We start from the raw sequence: 15,976 nt of genomic DNA, 5'->3' as shown, positions 1-15,976 counted from the left end.
TTTATAGTCCAACTCTCACATCCATACATGACCACTGGAAAAACCATAGCCTTGACTAGACGGACCTTTGTTGGCAAAGTCTGTCTCTGCTTTTGAATATGCTGTCTAGGTTGCTCATAACTTTCCTTCCAAGGAATAAGCGTCTTTTAATTTCATGGCTGCAATCACCATCTGCAGTGATTTTGGAGCCCAAAAAAAATAAAGTCAGCCACTGTTTCTACTGTTTCCCCATCTATTTGCCATGAAGTGATGGGACCAGATGCCATGATCTTCGTTTTTTGAATGTTGAGCTTTTAGACCAACTTTTTTCACTCTCCCTTTTCACTTGCATCAAGAGGCTCTTTAGTTCTTCCTCACTTTCTGCTATAAGGGTGATGTCATCTGCATATCTGAGGTTATTGATATTTCTCCTAGCAATCTTGATTCCAGTTTGTGCTTCTTCCAGCCCAGCATTTCTCATGATGTACACTGCATAGAAGTTAAACAAGCAGGGTGACAATATATAGCCTTGATATACTCCTTTTCCTATTTGGAACCAGTCTGTTGTTCCATGTCCAGTTCTAACTGTTGCTTCCTGACCTGCATACAAATTTCTCAAGAGGCAGGTCAGGTGGTCTGGTATTCCCATCTCTTTCAGAATTTTCCAGAGTTTATTGTGATCCACACAGTCAAAGGCTTTGGCAGAGTCAATGAAGCAGAAGTATATGTTTTTCTGGAACTCTCTTGCTTTTTTGATGATCCAGCGGATGTTGGCAATTTGATCTCTGGTTCTTCTGCCTTTTCTAAAACCAGCTGGAACATCTGGAAGTTCACGGTTCACATATTGCTGAAGCCTGGCTTGGAGAATTTTGAGCATTACTTTACTAGCGTGTGAGATAAGTGTAGTTGTGTGGTAGTCTGAGCATTCTTTGGCATTGCCTTTCTTAGGGATTGGAATGAAAACTGACCTTTTCCAGTCCTGTGGCCACTGCTGAGTTTTCCAAATTTGCTGACATATTGAGTGCAGCTCTTTCACAGCATCATCTTTTAGGATTTGAAATAACTCAACTGGAATTCCATCACCTCCATTAGCTTTGTTCATAGTGATACTTCCTAAGGCCCACTTGACTTCACATTCCAGGATGTTTGGCTATAGGTGAGTGGTCACACCATTGTGATTATCTGGGTTATGAAGATCTTTTTTGTACAGTTCTTCTGTGTATTCTTGCCACCTCTTCTTAATATCTTCTGCTTCTGTTAGGTCCATATCATTTCTGTCCTTTATTGAACCCATCTTTGCATGAAACATTCCCTTGGTATCTCTAATTTTCTTGAAGAGATCTCTAGTCTTTCCCATTCTATTGTTTTCCTCTATTTCTTTGCATTGATCGCTGAGGAAGGCTTTCTTATCTCTCCTTGCTATTCTTTGGAACTCTGCATTCAAATGGGTATATCTTTCCTTTTCTCCTTTGCTTTTTGCTTCTCCTCTTTTCACAGCTATTTGTAAGGCCTCCCCAGACAGCCATTTTGCTTTTTTGCATTTTTTTTTCTTGGGGATGGTCTTGCTCCCTGTCTCCTGTATAATGTCATGAACCTCCGTCCATAGTTCATCAGGAACTCTATCAGATCTAGTCTGATTAGTTTAAAGGCCTTAATTGAAAAGACCCTGATGCTGGGAAAGATTGAAGGCAGGAGGAGAAGGGGAGGACAGAGGATGAGATGGTTGGGTGGCATCACCAACTCAATGGACATGAGTTTGAGTAAGCTCTGGGAGTTGGTGATGGACAGGGAGGCCTGGGGTGCTGCAGTTCATGTGGTCGCAAAGAGTCAGACACAACTGAGCGACTGAACTGAACTGAGTCTGGATTATGCAGATGGTCATAATGTAATCACAAGGATCCTTAAAAGTGGAAGAGGGAGTCAGAAGAAGAGGTCAGAGTGATGTGATATGAGAACACAGCTCTATACTCCTGGCTTTGTAGGTGAAGGAAAAAGGCCAGGAGCCAAGAAATATCGGCAGCCTCTAGAAGCTGGTAAAAGGCAAGGAAATGGGTTCTTTCCTAGTGTTACAGCAGGCAGCTAGTTAGGTATGATCAGAGAAATGGGGGCAGGGGCAGGTGGCAGGAAATCACACATCTTGTAAATAGTGAGGATCCACAGGCAGACAGAGGAAAGCAGGAATTTTCAGACTGACAGGAAACCACACGTTTTGGGTGATTAGAGTTCCAGTAGCAGACAGCGAAAAGTGGAGAAAAGCAGGAGTCTCCTGAGTCTGAATGGAACATTTTTACTCCTTATGCTCTCATTACAGTAAGATTAGCCTTGCAGATAAGATGTATTTCTGATCTAAGCTAAATGAGGACAAAAATCCCTCCTCCCCTCAGGGAAATGGAGCTGGGATGAAAAGCCAGGACAAAGACCCCCAAACTCCTCCTTCCCCAGTGAATATTCCACCCCTTCAGTTGTAATCCTCTCATTTCCCCACTTGTCAAAGAAACCCAAGGCAGCAGGTCCTCACCTGTCTGACTGCTCTCCCTCTTAAGAGCCTATCCTTCCTTAAATAAACTTTCACTTTATTCTCTTAACCTCTACTGCTTATCTCTGAATTCTTTCGTGATGAACAAAGAACCTTAAATTCACCAGGCACACTAGAACCTACAGAAAGGAATCCAGTCCTGCCAAAACCTTGATTTTAGCCTATGGGACCTATTGCAGATTTCTAACATCTGAAACTGTAAGATAATAAATTTGTGTTGTTTTTAGCCACCAAGTTTTTAGTACTATGTTACAGTAACAACAGGAAGCTAATACAGATGGCAAGAAATGCTATTCCTGTGACTGTATTCACTGGTTCTGAACTTCCTACTCTGCCTGAGGCAGAAAATAAAGCCTAAGTTTTCAGAACTAAAGGTTGATAGTCCATAGTCTCAAGAATTAACATGTGCTGTGGGGCAGATGAGCTAGAACTGTTTTGTTTGCAAGTAAAGCAAGATGTTAATGATTGGTCTTTTTAATATATGTCAACTAAAAATAGATGCACAGCTTGAGAGTTGTGAATTGCTTTATTTGGGCCAAAATGAGAACTGCAGCCCAGTAGTCAAAATATGTATGATTTTATTTATTTTTGGCTGTGCTGGGTTTTTGCTTCCGTGTGGGCTTTTCTCTAGGTTCAGCGATCAGGGGCTACTCTCTAGTCGTGGTGTTCGGGCTCCTCTTTGTGGTGGCTTCTACTGTGGAACCCAGGCTCTAGGGCTCTCAGACTTTGGTAGTTGTGGCACATAGTCTCAGTAGTTGCGGTTCCCAGGCTGCAGAGCACAGCTCAATTGTGCTTGTGGTGCACAGGTTTAGTTGCTCCAAGGCATGTGGGATCTTCCTGGATTAGGGAACGAACCCTCATCTATTGCATTGGCAAGTGGATTCTTAACCACTAAGCCACCATGGAAGCCCAGTGATTTGGTCTTTTTAACAAGGAAATGCAACTGCTTTTTAAAAAACCATTCTAGGTATAAGGAAATGCTCTCAGAACAGGATGCAAATTTTGGCTCTCCCTTCCAAAGAGTACAAGATGAGATTATCTAAAATTTGAAGACTGAGACTTTCTTGCTGTCAAGAAAATGGTTTTTCATTGTTAAGGACATAGACTCTGGTTTGAAGTTCTTTACCATGGGTCATCAAAGTCTCTTGGTAAAGAAAACAGAACTGGGCTCTGGATGGAAAGGAAGTATCTGGAAACCTAGGGAAGATCTGGAGTGGGGAAGACAAGGAAAAGAATTGCTGGATAGGTTAGGGAAGAAAAAGCAGGAGAAAAGGGTGGCACAGGGAGGGGTGGCACAGGTGCTCAGAAGTTCAATCCTAGAGCGGTGTCCTCAAGTCTATAACTGCTCGAGTAAACTGAGAGACATGCCTTGCTAAAGGGCATCGGTCCTCCAGTCTGCGCATGGGCAAGAACATGACTCTGTCCTGCCAAGTGCTTTACTGTCATCTGATCAACCTATTGGAGGGAGCAATACTTGAACTTAAAAAAGATTTGTGTCTGTGTCCCTAGGGGCTCAGATGGTAAAGAATCTGCCTGCAGTACAGGAGATACAGGTTTAACCCCTGGATCAAGAAGATCCCCTGGAGAAGGGAATGACTATCCACTCCAGTATGCCTGCCTGGAAAATCCCATGAAGAGAGGAGCCTGGAGGGCTACATTCCAGGGCGTTGCAAAGAGTCGGACACGACTGAGCCTCTAACACTTTCACTTCATTGATAAAATAAACATGACATTAAAATTCACCATCTTAACCAGTTTAAAGTGCACAACTCAGTGGCATTTAGTACATTCACAATGTTGTGCAAATCGTCACCAGTATCTAGTTCTGGAGAATTTTTGTCACCATGAAAGGAAACCTTGTGCCAAGTAAGCAGTCAGTCTCCATTCTTGCCTTCCCTTAGTCCTTAGTGATTGCTTTCTGCTCTCTGGTATCTTCTTTCTGACTCTATGGAGTTGTCTGTTCTGGACATTTCATATAAATGAAACATTACAGTATGTGTTTCAGGGAAGAGCCAATTCTCACTCTATATTGGAACTGTTTCTTTGACTTGCTTTTCATTGCTTTTGTTATTATGCACATGCATGCTAACGGTCGTGTCTGACTCTTTGCAACCCTATGGGCTGTCCACCAGGCTCCTCTGTCCCTGGGATTCTCCAGGCAAGAGTACTGGAATGGGTTGCCATGTCCTCCTCCAGGGGATCTTCCAGATCCAGGGATTAAACCTGCATCTCTTACGTTTCCTGCATTGGCAGGCAGGTTCTTTACCACTAGCACAACCTGGGAAGCTCGTACATAATAGCTTGCCTCAGAGAATCCTGCCCCTCTGCCTGTTAAAGTGCCTTTGTTCAGTGCACACAGAGATAATCTGACCCTGCCCACCTGTGAATGACTGCAAGAAAGAAGACATTAACACATCCGTTCCCCAAGGCTTGCCATTCTAGAAGTTATTTGCAGGATTAATGGCCTTTTAACTTTATTTCCTCACCTCCTTTCATCTCTGTTCTATAAAAGAACTTGGCATCCAGACCCTGACAAGGTGGTTATTTTTAGACTTTAGTCTACCATCTTCTTCGTCAGCCAGCTTTCCAAATAAAGTTGTTATTCTTTACCTCGACAGGCTTCCTGAATAGCACAGTGGTAAAGAATCTGGCTGCCAATGCAGGAGATGCAAGAGACACGGGTTCAATCCCTGGGTGGGGAAGATCCCCTGCAGAAGAAAACAGCAAGCCACTCCAGTATTCTTGCTTGGAAAATCCCATGGACAGAAGACCCCAGGTGGGCATGGGGTTGCAAAGAGTCAGACACAACTGTTGCAGGAAGGGGGACCCCTTCCAGGGTCCAAAAGTGGGCTCTTGTCTAACACTCGGAAATGAATTGTGTGTCAGACACGTGTGCTGACAAAGCAAGAGATTTTATTGGGAAGGGGTGCCCAGGCAGAGAGCAGTAGGGTAAGGGAACCCAGCAGAACTGCTCTGCCATGTGCAGTCTTGGGTTTTATGATGATGGGATTAGTTTCCAGGTTGTCCCTGACCAATCACTCTGACTCAGAGTCCTTCCTGGTGGTGCATGCGTTGCTTACGTAAAATGGACACCAGCGAGAAAGATTCTGGGAGGTGGTTGGACACGCGGTGTCTCCTTTTGACCTTTCCCAAACTCTTCTCGTTGGTGGTGGCTTATTAGTTCCTTACCAGGACCTCCTGTCATAAAACAACTCATGAAAATGGTTACTATGGTGCCTGCTCAGGGTTGGTGGTTTCAGTCAGTGTGCTTCCCCTAACACAACCGAGCGTGCATGTCTTTCCTAAATACCTCATCTCCTTGGTTAATTGGCCTGGTGTATGGTGAGCTGAGCTGGCTTGAACATATGTAATGTATGTGACTTTTGTGACTGGCTTCTTTCACTTAGCATAAGGTTCCAAAGATCGTCCATATTGTAGCATATATCAGGACTTCATTCCCTTTCCTTAATGAATAATATTCTGTTGTATGAATATACCACATTTTGTTCATCCATTCATCCACTGATGGACATTTGGGTTACTTCTGCCTTTTAGCTATTGTGAATAGTGCTGCTATGAACATTTACGTACAAATTTTTGTCTGAACACCTGTTTTCAATTCTTTTGGGTACGTACTTAGTAGTAAAATTGCTGGGTCATGTGGTAATTCTATATTGAACATATTGAGGAACTGCTAAACAGCTTTCCACAGTGGCTGGACCATCTCACTTACAATAAAACTTTGCTAGGGAATGTAACGTACAGTATGATAATTATAATTAATAATACTGTATTGCATATTTGAAAGTTGTTAAAAGAGTATATCTTAAAAGTCCTCACCACAAGAAAACAAAAATTCTAACTATATATGGTAACCAGTGTTAACAAGACTTATTGTGGTGATCATTTGGCAATATATACACATGCTAAATCATTGTGTTATGCATCTGAAAATAATATGTTATATGTCAATTATACCTCATTAAAAAAAAAAAAAGATTTTGCTCTGTCGTTAACCACCTATCCTATGCAGATATCTCCTCACAATACCCACAAACACCCCTTGTTCGGGAACTACTCTTTCACAAGTCTCTCATGCTCCTACAAATATTGCTATGCCAAAAATGCAAGGTCCTGACCTGCTCTTTACCGAGGCCATTTCTGAGTCTTATGGCAGTGAGCAGCCTTGAGAGATGAGTTAATATCTCCCCACAGACAAAGAGTGGCCTTGATTCTGCCTGCTATAAATCAATAAATCCCCCAAGCTAAGTGTTCCTTGGCCACAAAGCAAACCCATGTCATGTATAGCATCAGCCTGGCCCTCCCTTACCCTGCTTATGTCTCCCCTATGGGTCCTGAGAGGCGTGGGGAACTCACAAAAACCAGCATAAAGTTCATGCTGCTTGCTGTGTCATGAATAATAAATTCCTCTATCTCTGACCAGAAGTCTCTTGTCTTCACCAGCATCCACGAAACAGTCTCACTTGTTAGCTTGTAAGGTAAAATCCCTGCCCTTTCAGTTCTTAAAACTTATAAGCCTTGGACATCTATTTAGGTAGTAGAGGTAAGTTTCTGCATCTGCTCTGGGAGAAAATACAAGCTGATCAAGCTTAAGCCCCAGGGCTGGGACAGAGCACTTTGGTATTTTAAAATGTCTTTCATGAACTATTATTATTTAACCATAGAAGTCTTGCATATTTTTCTGTATATTGATTCCTAATTGTTCATATTTATTATTGCCTGATATTTTGAATATTTTAAATTTCATCTTTAATCTGTTTGTCATCTATATAGGATTCAATTGGTATATTTATTTTTACCCAAGAGCCTAGCTCAATTCTTTTTAATTCTAATAACTAAACTGGACTTTCTTTTAGACTTTACAATTTAAAAATTAATGAAGTTCAGGCATCTTGTAAGAAAAATCATTATTAATTAATGCAAGTTGAACAATATTTTTCAAAATATAAGGTCTACTGAGGGAAATGTAAAGAAAGAAGTCCTAGGTGATAAAAAGGTTGTGATCAACCAAACTATGCTATCAGATCTTGATGACTTGCATGCATCAAAAAATGGAATTTGATATTTATTGGATATCTCTTCTACACAAGGTGTAAGGAAATCAAAGATGAATAAGACATAGTCCCTTTCTTCAAGGAGCTCACAGTGTAGCAAGAAGGATGGAAGGAATGTCTTTAATGTTTTATTTATGCAGAAGCCACCAACTTCACAATCTACCATCATTATCCCTCCAGGCTACAGTGTTTTTTTTTTTTCCTTTGTTATTGCTTCTTTTCTCACTCCTCTGATGCAAAGAACAGAAACCAATTCAATGCATGGCAAGAAAAAAAGAGGCCCTATTTTCAGGTGTTATCTTCTCTGTTCTTTTTGTGGATTACTTTTCCTCTCATCTCTATATCTATTCTGTTCCCTCAGCAATATTTCTGAGAACAGAATTTGATTGGCCCAGCCTTTCTTATGCTACAGGCCAGGTGTGATAGCTGGCCATTCTATTAGATGAGATTACTTATCCTTGGGTTATATGATCATCTGATCAATTAATGTGATTATTAGTGCAGGATAACGGTCACTGAGGCAGAAGGACAAGTGGCACAGTGGTAAAGAATCCGCCTGCCAATGCAGGAGACACAGGAGACGAGGGTTCAAGCCCTGGGTTGGGAAGATCCCCTGGAGGAGGGCATGACAATCTGCTCCAGTATTCTTACCTGGGGAATTCTATGGACAGAAGGGCCTGGTGGGCTACAGTCCATGGGGTCACAAAGAGTCGGACATGACTGAGAGAATAAAATACAACAACACGGTGTAGGTAGAGCAGGCAATCATTTACATCTCTAGTAGGGCAAATTTATCTCTTGAGGAGCCCATTTTTGTTTTTATAAATGAGCATGAGAATAAGCTACCCTATAAAATACTTTGTGCTGTGGTTTGAAGGTTTAAATAATTTCAGATAACTAATTTCAATTCTACCAAAATAAAGAAATTATAGAAAAATTATTGGGTGAAATATTGGTCAAATATTATCAGGATCCTTTAAGCTTCAGTAAACACCAAATAATGTATTGTCATACACTGGGAAACTTCACTCAGATTTCTGTTGCTTCTCTTGCTATGGAATTGCAACTCCTTTGTACATAAATGTGAAATAGACACTAATATGACAGGTTCATGGTTCTACTTCTAAAATAAGAAAATGCTGCCTTTAATGAGACCAAAGCAGACGACAGGTACAGGAGAAAGTAAATCAGGTTGACAGTCTCCTATGTTGTATAATTTTTTTTTCAGAAATTCAAAATGATATTTCTCTTCCCTATCCTACTAAAATAGCTTTTTTATTAGTCTGTCATAGGACAAGAATTCTTACAATTGGAATTATTCCTTTGGGGAAAACTATGTTCTCGGAGGCTGTGACTAAATTCCACTGTTATCTTGTGTTGAAGAAGGGGTGGGGGATGGGCCCTCTGCTCTAGGGAGAGAGGGGAAAGTTACTAATCAGCCCACTATCACCTGTAACTTGTATTTTCACAGAAGGTAGGGTCCACTGAGAAAGGGACCTATTACAGGTCCCTGGGGCATCTGGCAGTAAGGAGTAGTTAGAATGGAGCACTGCAGCAGAGGACTCCGGAAAACAAGGGTGCATTGGCTGTTCAGAGGTGGGCTGAAGCCAAAGTGAATGCGTGAAGTCCCACTTAATCCACCTATAATACCCTCTCCACGCCTACTGAATCAGAATTTTCATTCTGACAGGATCACCAGGTGATTCATGTGCACATTAAATTTGAGAAGCAGTGCTCTACAGAGTCTGCAACCCACAAGGGCTCAAATATTTAAGCAGGTTTGGGAACAGATTAAATGAAAAAAAAAAATCAGGGCACTGATCTCGCAAGACGGTTTAATTAGATTCCTTTCTTGTCCTTTAAGAAATGGTTTAGAAACTGAAAGACTTCCCTGGTGGCTCAGATGGTAAAGCGTCTGCCTACAACACGGGAAACCCGGGTTCAATCCCTGGGTTGGGAAGATCTCCTGGAGAAGGAAATGGCAACCCACTCTAGTACTCTTGCCTGGAAAATCCCATGGACGGAGGAGCCTATTAGGCTACAGTCCATGGGGTTGCAAAGAGTCGGACACGACTGAGAGACTTCACTTTCACTTTAGAAACTGAACCTCCCTCTGCTCTTGCTTGACTCTTGCCAGATCATAAACGATACACACTCCCTTTTTTTATAACAGGAAAAGCCTGAGTTTAGGTGAATAAACATCAAAGATTCTGGCTTGGAGTCATCTTTTGATCATTAAGGAAATAGGTAAACAAACAATTTAAAAAAAACCCAAGGGACTTTGTTTAGATATCATTTTATCTCAGTGCCTGTCAGAGGTCATACAGCTGAGAGCTGGGAGATACCTGACAGGTCAGATCTCAAAGTGGACTGTTCTTTTTAAAAGACAAACAAATAAATAAAGAACAAAATATAGCCATTTCTCTGACTTAAGGCTGTTAAATCTAGAAATCTCAGTTGGAAGGTAACTTAGTTCCTTAGCCTTTTCTGAGCAAACTGATTCAATGAAAAGGGATCCCCTACTTTTCCCAAGGTGGCACTAGTGGTGAAGAACCCACCTGCCAATGCAGGAGACTTAAGAGACACTGGTTCAATCCCTGGGTTGGGAAGATTCCCTGGAGGAGGGAATGGCAACCCACTCCAGTATTCTTGCCTGGAGAATCCCATGGGTAGAGGAGCCTGGTGGGCTACAATCCATGGGATCACAAAGAGTCGAACAGGACTGGGCAACTTAGCACACAGAATGAAGTCCAGCTAGGCCTGTTAATGTGTGCCTACTAGAAGTGAAGGCTCCCCAGGTGGCGCTAGTGGTAAAGAATCTTTCTGCCAATGCAGGAGACTTGAGAGATGCAGATTTGATCCCTGGGCTGGGAAGATCCTGTGGAGAAGGGCATGGCAACCCATTCCAGTATTCTTGCCTGGAGAATCCCATGGACAGAGGAGCCTGGAGGGCTACAGTCCATGGGGTGACAAATTGTAGGACACGACTGAAGTGACTTAGTATGCATGCACGCCACGTGCTATACAGCAGCATGCACTAGAAGTGAAAAGAACTAGCCAGGCTGGAGACAGAGCATGTGGTAGACAATCTTTGAGGAAAAACTGAAAGTGTGCCTCTGCCTTGGAACTGCCCTCTCTCCACTCTGATTTTTTGCTGCCCTCAGGTGGCTTTCTGGTAGTACAAATGGAAGGAAAAAAAGGTAACTTTGGGGGAGAGGAGGAATATTATTTTGCTGTTTTATAATTGGATAATAAGTTAGTTCATTTCAAGGAGGAAATTAATATCTTGGTGTAAGTTCCATTTTCCCAGGGAAAACTTGATTCTACTGAGCTTTCCAGAGACTAAATCAGAGAATCAACAAAGTGAGCATTTGCTCATTCAAATGTTCACTCAACAAACATTTATTAAATATTTACTTTCTAATAGCCATTGTGTTAAGAGCTGATGATACAACAGTAAATAAGATGGACAAACTCCCTGTCCTTATGGAACTTATATTCTGATGGGAAAGACAAATTAAAAATAAAAAGAGGACTTCCCTGGTGGTCCATTGGTTAAGAATCTGCCTGCCAATGCAGGGGGCATGGGTTTTATCCCTGGTCCAGGAAGATTTCACATGCCATGGGGCAACTAAGCCTGTGTACCACAACTACAGAAGCCCTCATGCCTAGAGTCAGTGTTCTGCAATAAAAGAAGCCACTGCAGTGAGAAGCCTGCACATCGAATCTAAAGAGTAGCCCCCACTCACCGCAACTAGAGAAAGCCCATGTGCAGCAAGGAAGACCTCAGTTCACTCACTCAGTCAGGTCCAACTCTTTGCGACCCCATGGATTGCAGCACGCCACACTTCCCTGTCCATCACCAACTCCCAGAGCTTGCTCAAACTTGGTGATGCCATCAAGTCAGTGATGCCATTCAACCATCTCATCCTCTGTCGTCCCCTTCTCCTCCTGCCTTCAATCTTTCCCAGCATCAGGGTCTTTTCCAATGAGTCAGTTCTTCACATCAGGTGACCAAACAAGTGCAGTCAAAAATTTTTTTTAAAGTAAAAATAAATATACCAGGTAAAGATGAGTGCTATGAAAAAAGTTGAAGCAGGGAAAGGAGTAGACAATGATGTGTGTGGTAGAGGGTTTTTTTTAGCTAGGATGATCAAGGAAGACCTCTTTGAGGAGGTGACATTATGAGATGACACTTGTGTGCTGAGAAGGGAACAGTTGTGCTTCTTTGGGGTTCTAGAGGGAGAACTAGTACATATAAAGGACCTGAAGTAGAAATGAGCTTGGTGTGCTAGAGGAACAAAAAGAAGGCCAGTGTTATGGGTTGAATTGGGTCTCCTCAAAAATTCAATGCAGGGGAATTCCCTGATGGTCCAGTGGTTAGGACTCAGCACTTTCACTGCTGAAGGCCCAGGTTCAATCCTTGATCAGGGAACCAAGATCCCACAAGCCTCAAGGATTGGTATATATATATATATGCAGATGCCCCAGTACCTCAGAAAGCAAATTTATTTGGACGTAATTTGTTAAGAGGACATCATACTGGAGTAGGGTGAACTTCCAGTCCAATATGACTAATGTCATTATAAAAGGGAATTTGAACGCAGACATGCACACAGGGAGAACACATGTGAAAATGAAAACAGAGATTAGAGTGATGGTTCTATAAGCCAAGGAACACCCAAGATTGCCAGCGAACCACCAGAAGCTAGGGGACAGGCATGGAACAGATTCTTCTTCACAGCTCTGAGAAGGAAAAAACCCTGCCGACATCTTGAACTAGAACTTCTATCCTCCAGAAGCATGAGACAAACTTCTGTTGAAACCACTCAGTGTGTGGTGTTTTGCTATGGCAGTCCTAGCAAATGAATGCAGCCCTGAAGAGGACTGAGAGAAGAGGGTAAGCAATGAGTTCAGTTTTTATGCTCAGTAATGTCCATCTCTTGGTGACCCCATGGACTATAGCTTGCCAGGCTCCTCTGGCCATGGGATTTCCCAGGCAAGAATACTGAAGTGGGTTGCCATTTCCTCCTCCAGGGAATCTTCCTGACCCAAAGATTGAACCCATGTCTCTTGCATCTCCTTCATTGCCAGGGAAATTCTTTACCACTAGTGTCACCTGGGAAACCCCTTGTGTTAGTAGCTCAGTCATGTTCAACTCTTTGTGACCCCATGGACTGTAGTCCACTAGGCTCCTCTGTCCATGGGATTCTCCAGGCAAGAATACTGGAGTGGGTAGCCATTCCCTTCTCCAGAGGATCTTCCCTAATCAGAGATCAAACTTGGGTCTCCCACATTGCAGGCAGATTCTTTACCATCTGAGCCACCAGGTAAGCCCCTAGAAAGGCAGGTAAAAGTCAGATTCTCTAGGGACATGCAGGCCTTTGCAAATGTGATGGCAATGGACTTAAACCCATTGTTTTTGGTAGACTTAGGAAGCCTCTGAAGATTAGAGGTAAGTGAGGGTTATAGGATTTACCTCTTCCACAACCTCCCTTACTGCTGCTGCTGCTGCTAAGTCGCTTCAGTCGTGTCCGACTCTGTGCGACCCCATAGATGGCAGCCCACCAGGCTCCCCCGTCCCTGGGATTCTCCAGGCAAGAACACTGGAGTGGGTTGCCATTTCCTTCTCCAATGCATGACAGTGAAAAGTGAAAGTGAAGTCGCTCAGTCGTGTTCGACTCCTAACGACCCCATGAACTGCAGCCTACCAGGCTCCTCCGTCCACGGGATTTTCCAGGCAAGAGTACTGGAGTGGGGTGCCATTGCCTTCTCCGACCTCCCTTACTAGGTAGAACATTACAATGAAGGCAAGCATCAGACTAAATTCTATGACACATACAGTTAGTAGCAATCAGGGGTTCAAACAGTCACATAGGCTCTTCTTGTCTTTAGAAACTCCAGCAAGTTGCTTGCATGAAACATTTACCTGAAACAGGTGGCCTAATTATATGGTGACAGGATCAGCCTATCTTCTGGATAGAACAGGAAAATCTTTCATTCAGTGGTATACATTAGTTATCTACTGCTGTGCTACAAATTACTGCACATTTTAGTATTTATTTCAAACATTTATTATCTCCCATAGTTTCTATGTGTCAGGAATCTGGAAACAGCTTCATTGGCTGGTCCTGGCTGAGAGTCTCTCATGAGGTTGCAGTCAAGATGTTGGCTAGGGCTGCAGTCATCTAAAGGCGTGAATGGGCCTGGGGATCTGCTTTCAAGGTGGTTCACTTGTATGCCTAGCAAGTTCATGTTAGTGGTTGACAGATCTCTGTTCCTCACCACATGGCCCTCTCCGTTTCTCATAATGTGTAAGTTCAGAGCAGTGACCCAAGATAAGGTAAGACAGAAGCTGCAATGTCTTTTCTAACCTAGCCTGGGAAGTCACACTTGGACATTTCCATAATATTCTGCTGGTTACATTACAGTAGTTATATTATTCCCTATTCAGTGTGGGAAGGCAGTAACCATACAAGGAAAGAATCACTGGGAACTGTCTGGCAGGCTGGTGATCATGCAGTGGGATATAAGACCACACAGAGTCTGAGGTGTAGAATGCTACTCCAAAGAGTGCTGAGCTGTTAGAATGGCTTGTAAGATTTTTATATTGTATTTATGCAAGGATGCAAGCACCTGGACAATATTTCCAGCGACTCCACATATTTTGAACACAATTCATTTCACCAATGAAATGTATTTTTTACAAATCTCATGCTGATAAGTGGAGTCTGTGGTGCAAGGTTTCTTAACCTTTGATCCTGTGGATAGAATCCAGGGGGATCTGGGACTTTGATGGGGAAAATGTCTTTATTTTATCAATTTCTAATTGAATGTAGTCAAAAACCACAGTCTTATTAGCAGAACCTGTGATTTTTTCACCAATATGTACCAAACATTTTCATATCACATTATGGCTATTGCCTATATCTCAAAAGATTAAACGCATCGCTATTTCAAAATTATGGTGATTATTAACCATGCCACTAAATCTTGTTATTTTCTAGGTTAATAAAGAAGTATACATAATAATATGTCAAACTTCTTATAATTGTATTTCAACCAGTTGGTTTTAATTGTAATTGTATGTGTTTCATCTTGTTGTGAATTAAAAACACGACTCTGAAATGGCTTCACCAGTTGGCCAAAATGGCCCATGGCACAAAGAAAGTGTAAGAACTGCTTTAGCACAGGTTCAGATAGGAAACTGTGTACATGGAGTGGGGGTGTGTGTGACTATCTTTAGGGTAAGGTCACCTGAGTAGGATCTTTAAAATGCAAACTAACTACTCCTGAGTGTATATTCCTTTTAAATCTTTTTTTTTTTTTTGACTGCATTTGGTCTTCACTGTGGTGCATGGGCTTCTCTAGCTGCGGCCATCAGGCTTCTTTTTGTTAAAGAGCTTGGGCTCAGTAACAGCCACACGAAGGCTTAGGCATTCCCTTCCCTCACCGCCCTGCATGTGAAGTCCCCCTGAGTATATATTCCTGATCACGATAACTCAAATGTTAACTAACCACCCCCAGAGTGTGGATTAAAACTATTTTACAATGACTTGAATAAATTGTTTATCAATATGAATAAACATTGCCTGTTTTTTCTCTACTTCAAAATACATACTAAACCCACTGCTTCTTCCTACTGCCACTGCCCCCACTGTAGCCCAATATTTCAGAAGATTACTTTTTAGACCAATACACCATTTCATTAAATCATTGATTCTATGAATTCAAGATGTCCATACATTGTAAGACCCTTATTTCTCTTATGCACCAAGGAGAAAAATTGCTTGCAATTAAAATATGATGTGCCATTAACAGTAAAATTAATCCCAATTTCAGAGGTGATAAAAAGTGGGACAAGTATGCATCTTAGATTAAAGAAGGTATAATACATAGCTGATACTTAAGTGTTAAGTCAATTAGAGGCATTGCACACATATAATATAACATGTCAAAGAGACTGGATTTTATTTTAAATGTGATTTTATTTAAATAAAATCTGGATTTTATTTTAAATGTTGCTCAGTCATGTCCGACTCTTTGTGACCCCGTGGACTATTCAGTCCATGGAATTCTCCAGGCCAGAATACTGGAGTGAGGAGCCATTCCCTTCTACAGGGGATCTTTCCAACCCAAGGATCGAACCCAGGTCTCCCATATTGCAGGTGGATTCTTTACCAGCTGAGCCACAAGGGAAGCTTAAATGTGATAGGAAGCAGTTTTGAGCAGGGAAGAGAAGTGATCTGGGTTTTTTTTCTACATGTACCCTGGTAGTGGTGCAAAGAACAGCTTATGGGAGAGATGGACATGACCAGAGAGGCTTGGTCTAAGTTTGGATCAGTGGAGGTTGGAAGAAAGGGTGGATTTAGGAGACATCAGTGGC

General features: G+C 42.2%; 1 non-coding gene across 1 annotated transcript; it reads left to right on the top strand.

Moving 5' to 3' along the window:
• The first annotated feature begins 11,952 nt into the window (after window positions 1–11,952).
• On the top strand, window positions 11,953–12,025 carry TRNAE-UUC (transfer RNA glutamic acid (anticodon UUC)). The gene has a single exon. It is a non-coding gene; the product is annotated as a tRNA-Glu (tRNA).
• Window positions 12,026–15,976: the final 3,951 nt, after the last annotated feature.

The sequence above is a fragment of the Bos indicus genome, chromosome X (genome assembly GCF_029378745.1).
Source record: "Bos indicus isolate NIAB-ARS_2022 breed Sahiwal x Tharparkar chromosome X, NIAB-ARS_B.indTharparkar_mat_pri_1.0, whole genome shotgun sequence".
Lineage (NCBI taxonomy): Eukaryota > Metazoa > Chordata > Mammalia > Artiodactyla > Bovidae > Bos > Bos indicus.
This window is presented reverse-complemented; position numbering and strand designations above follow the sequence as displayed.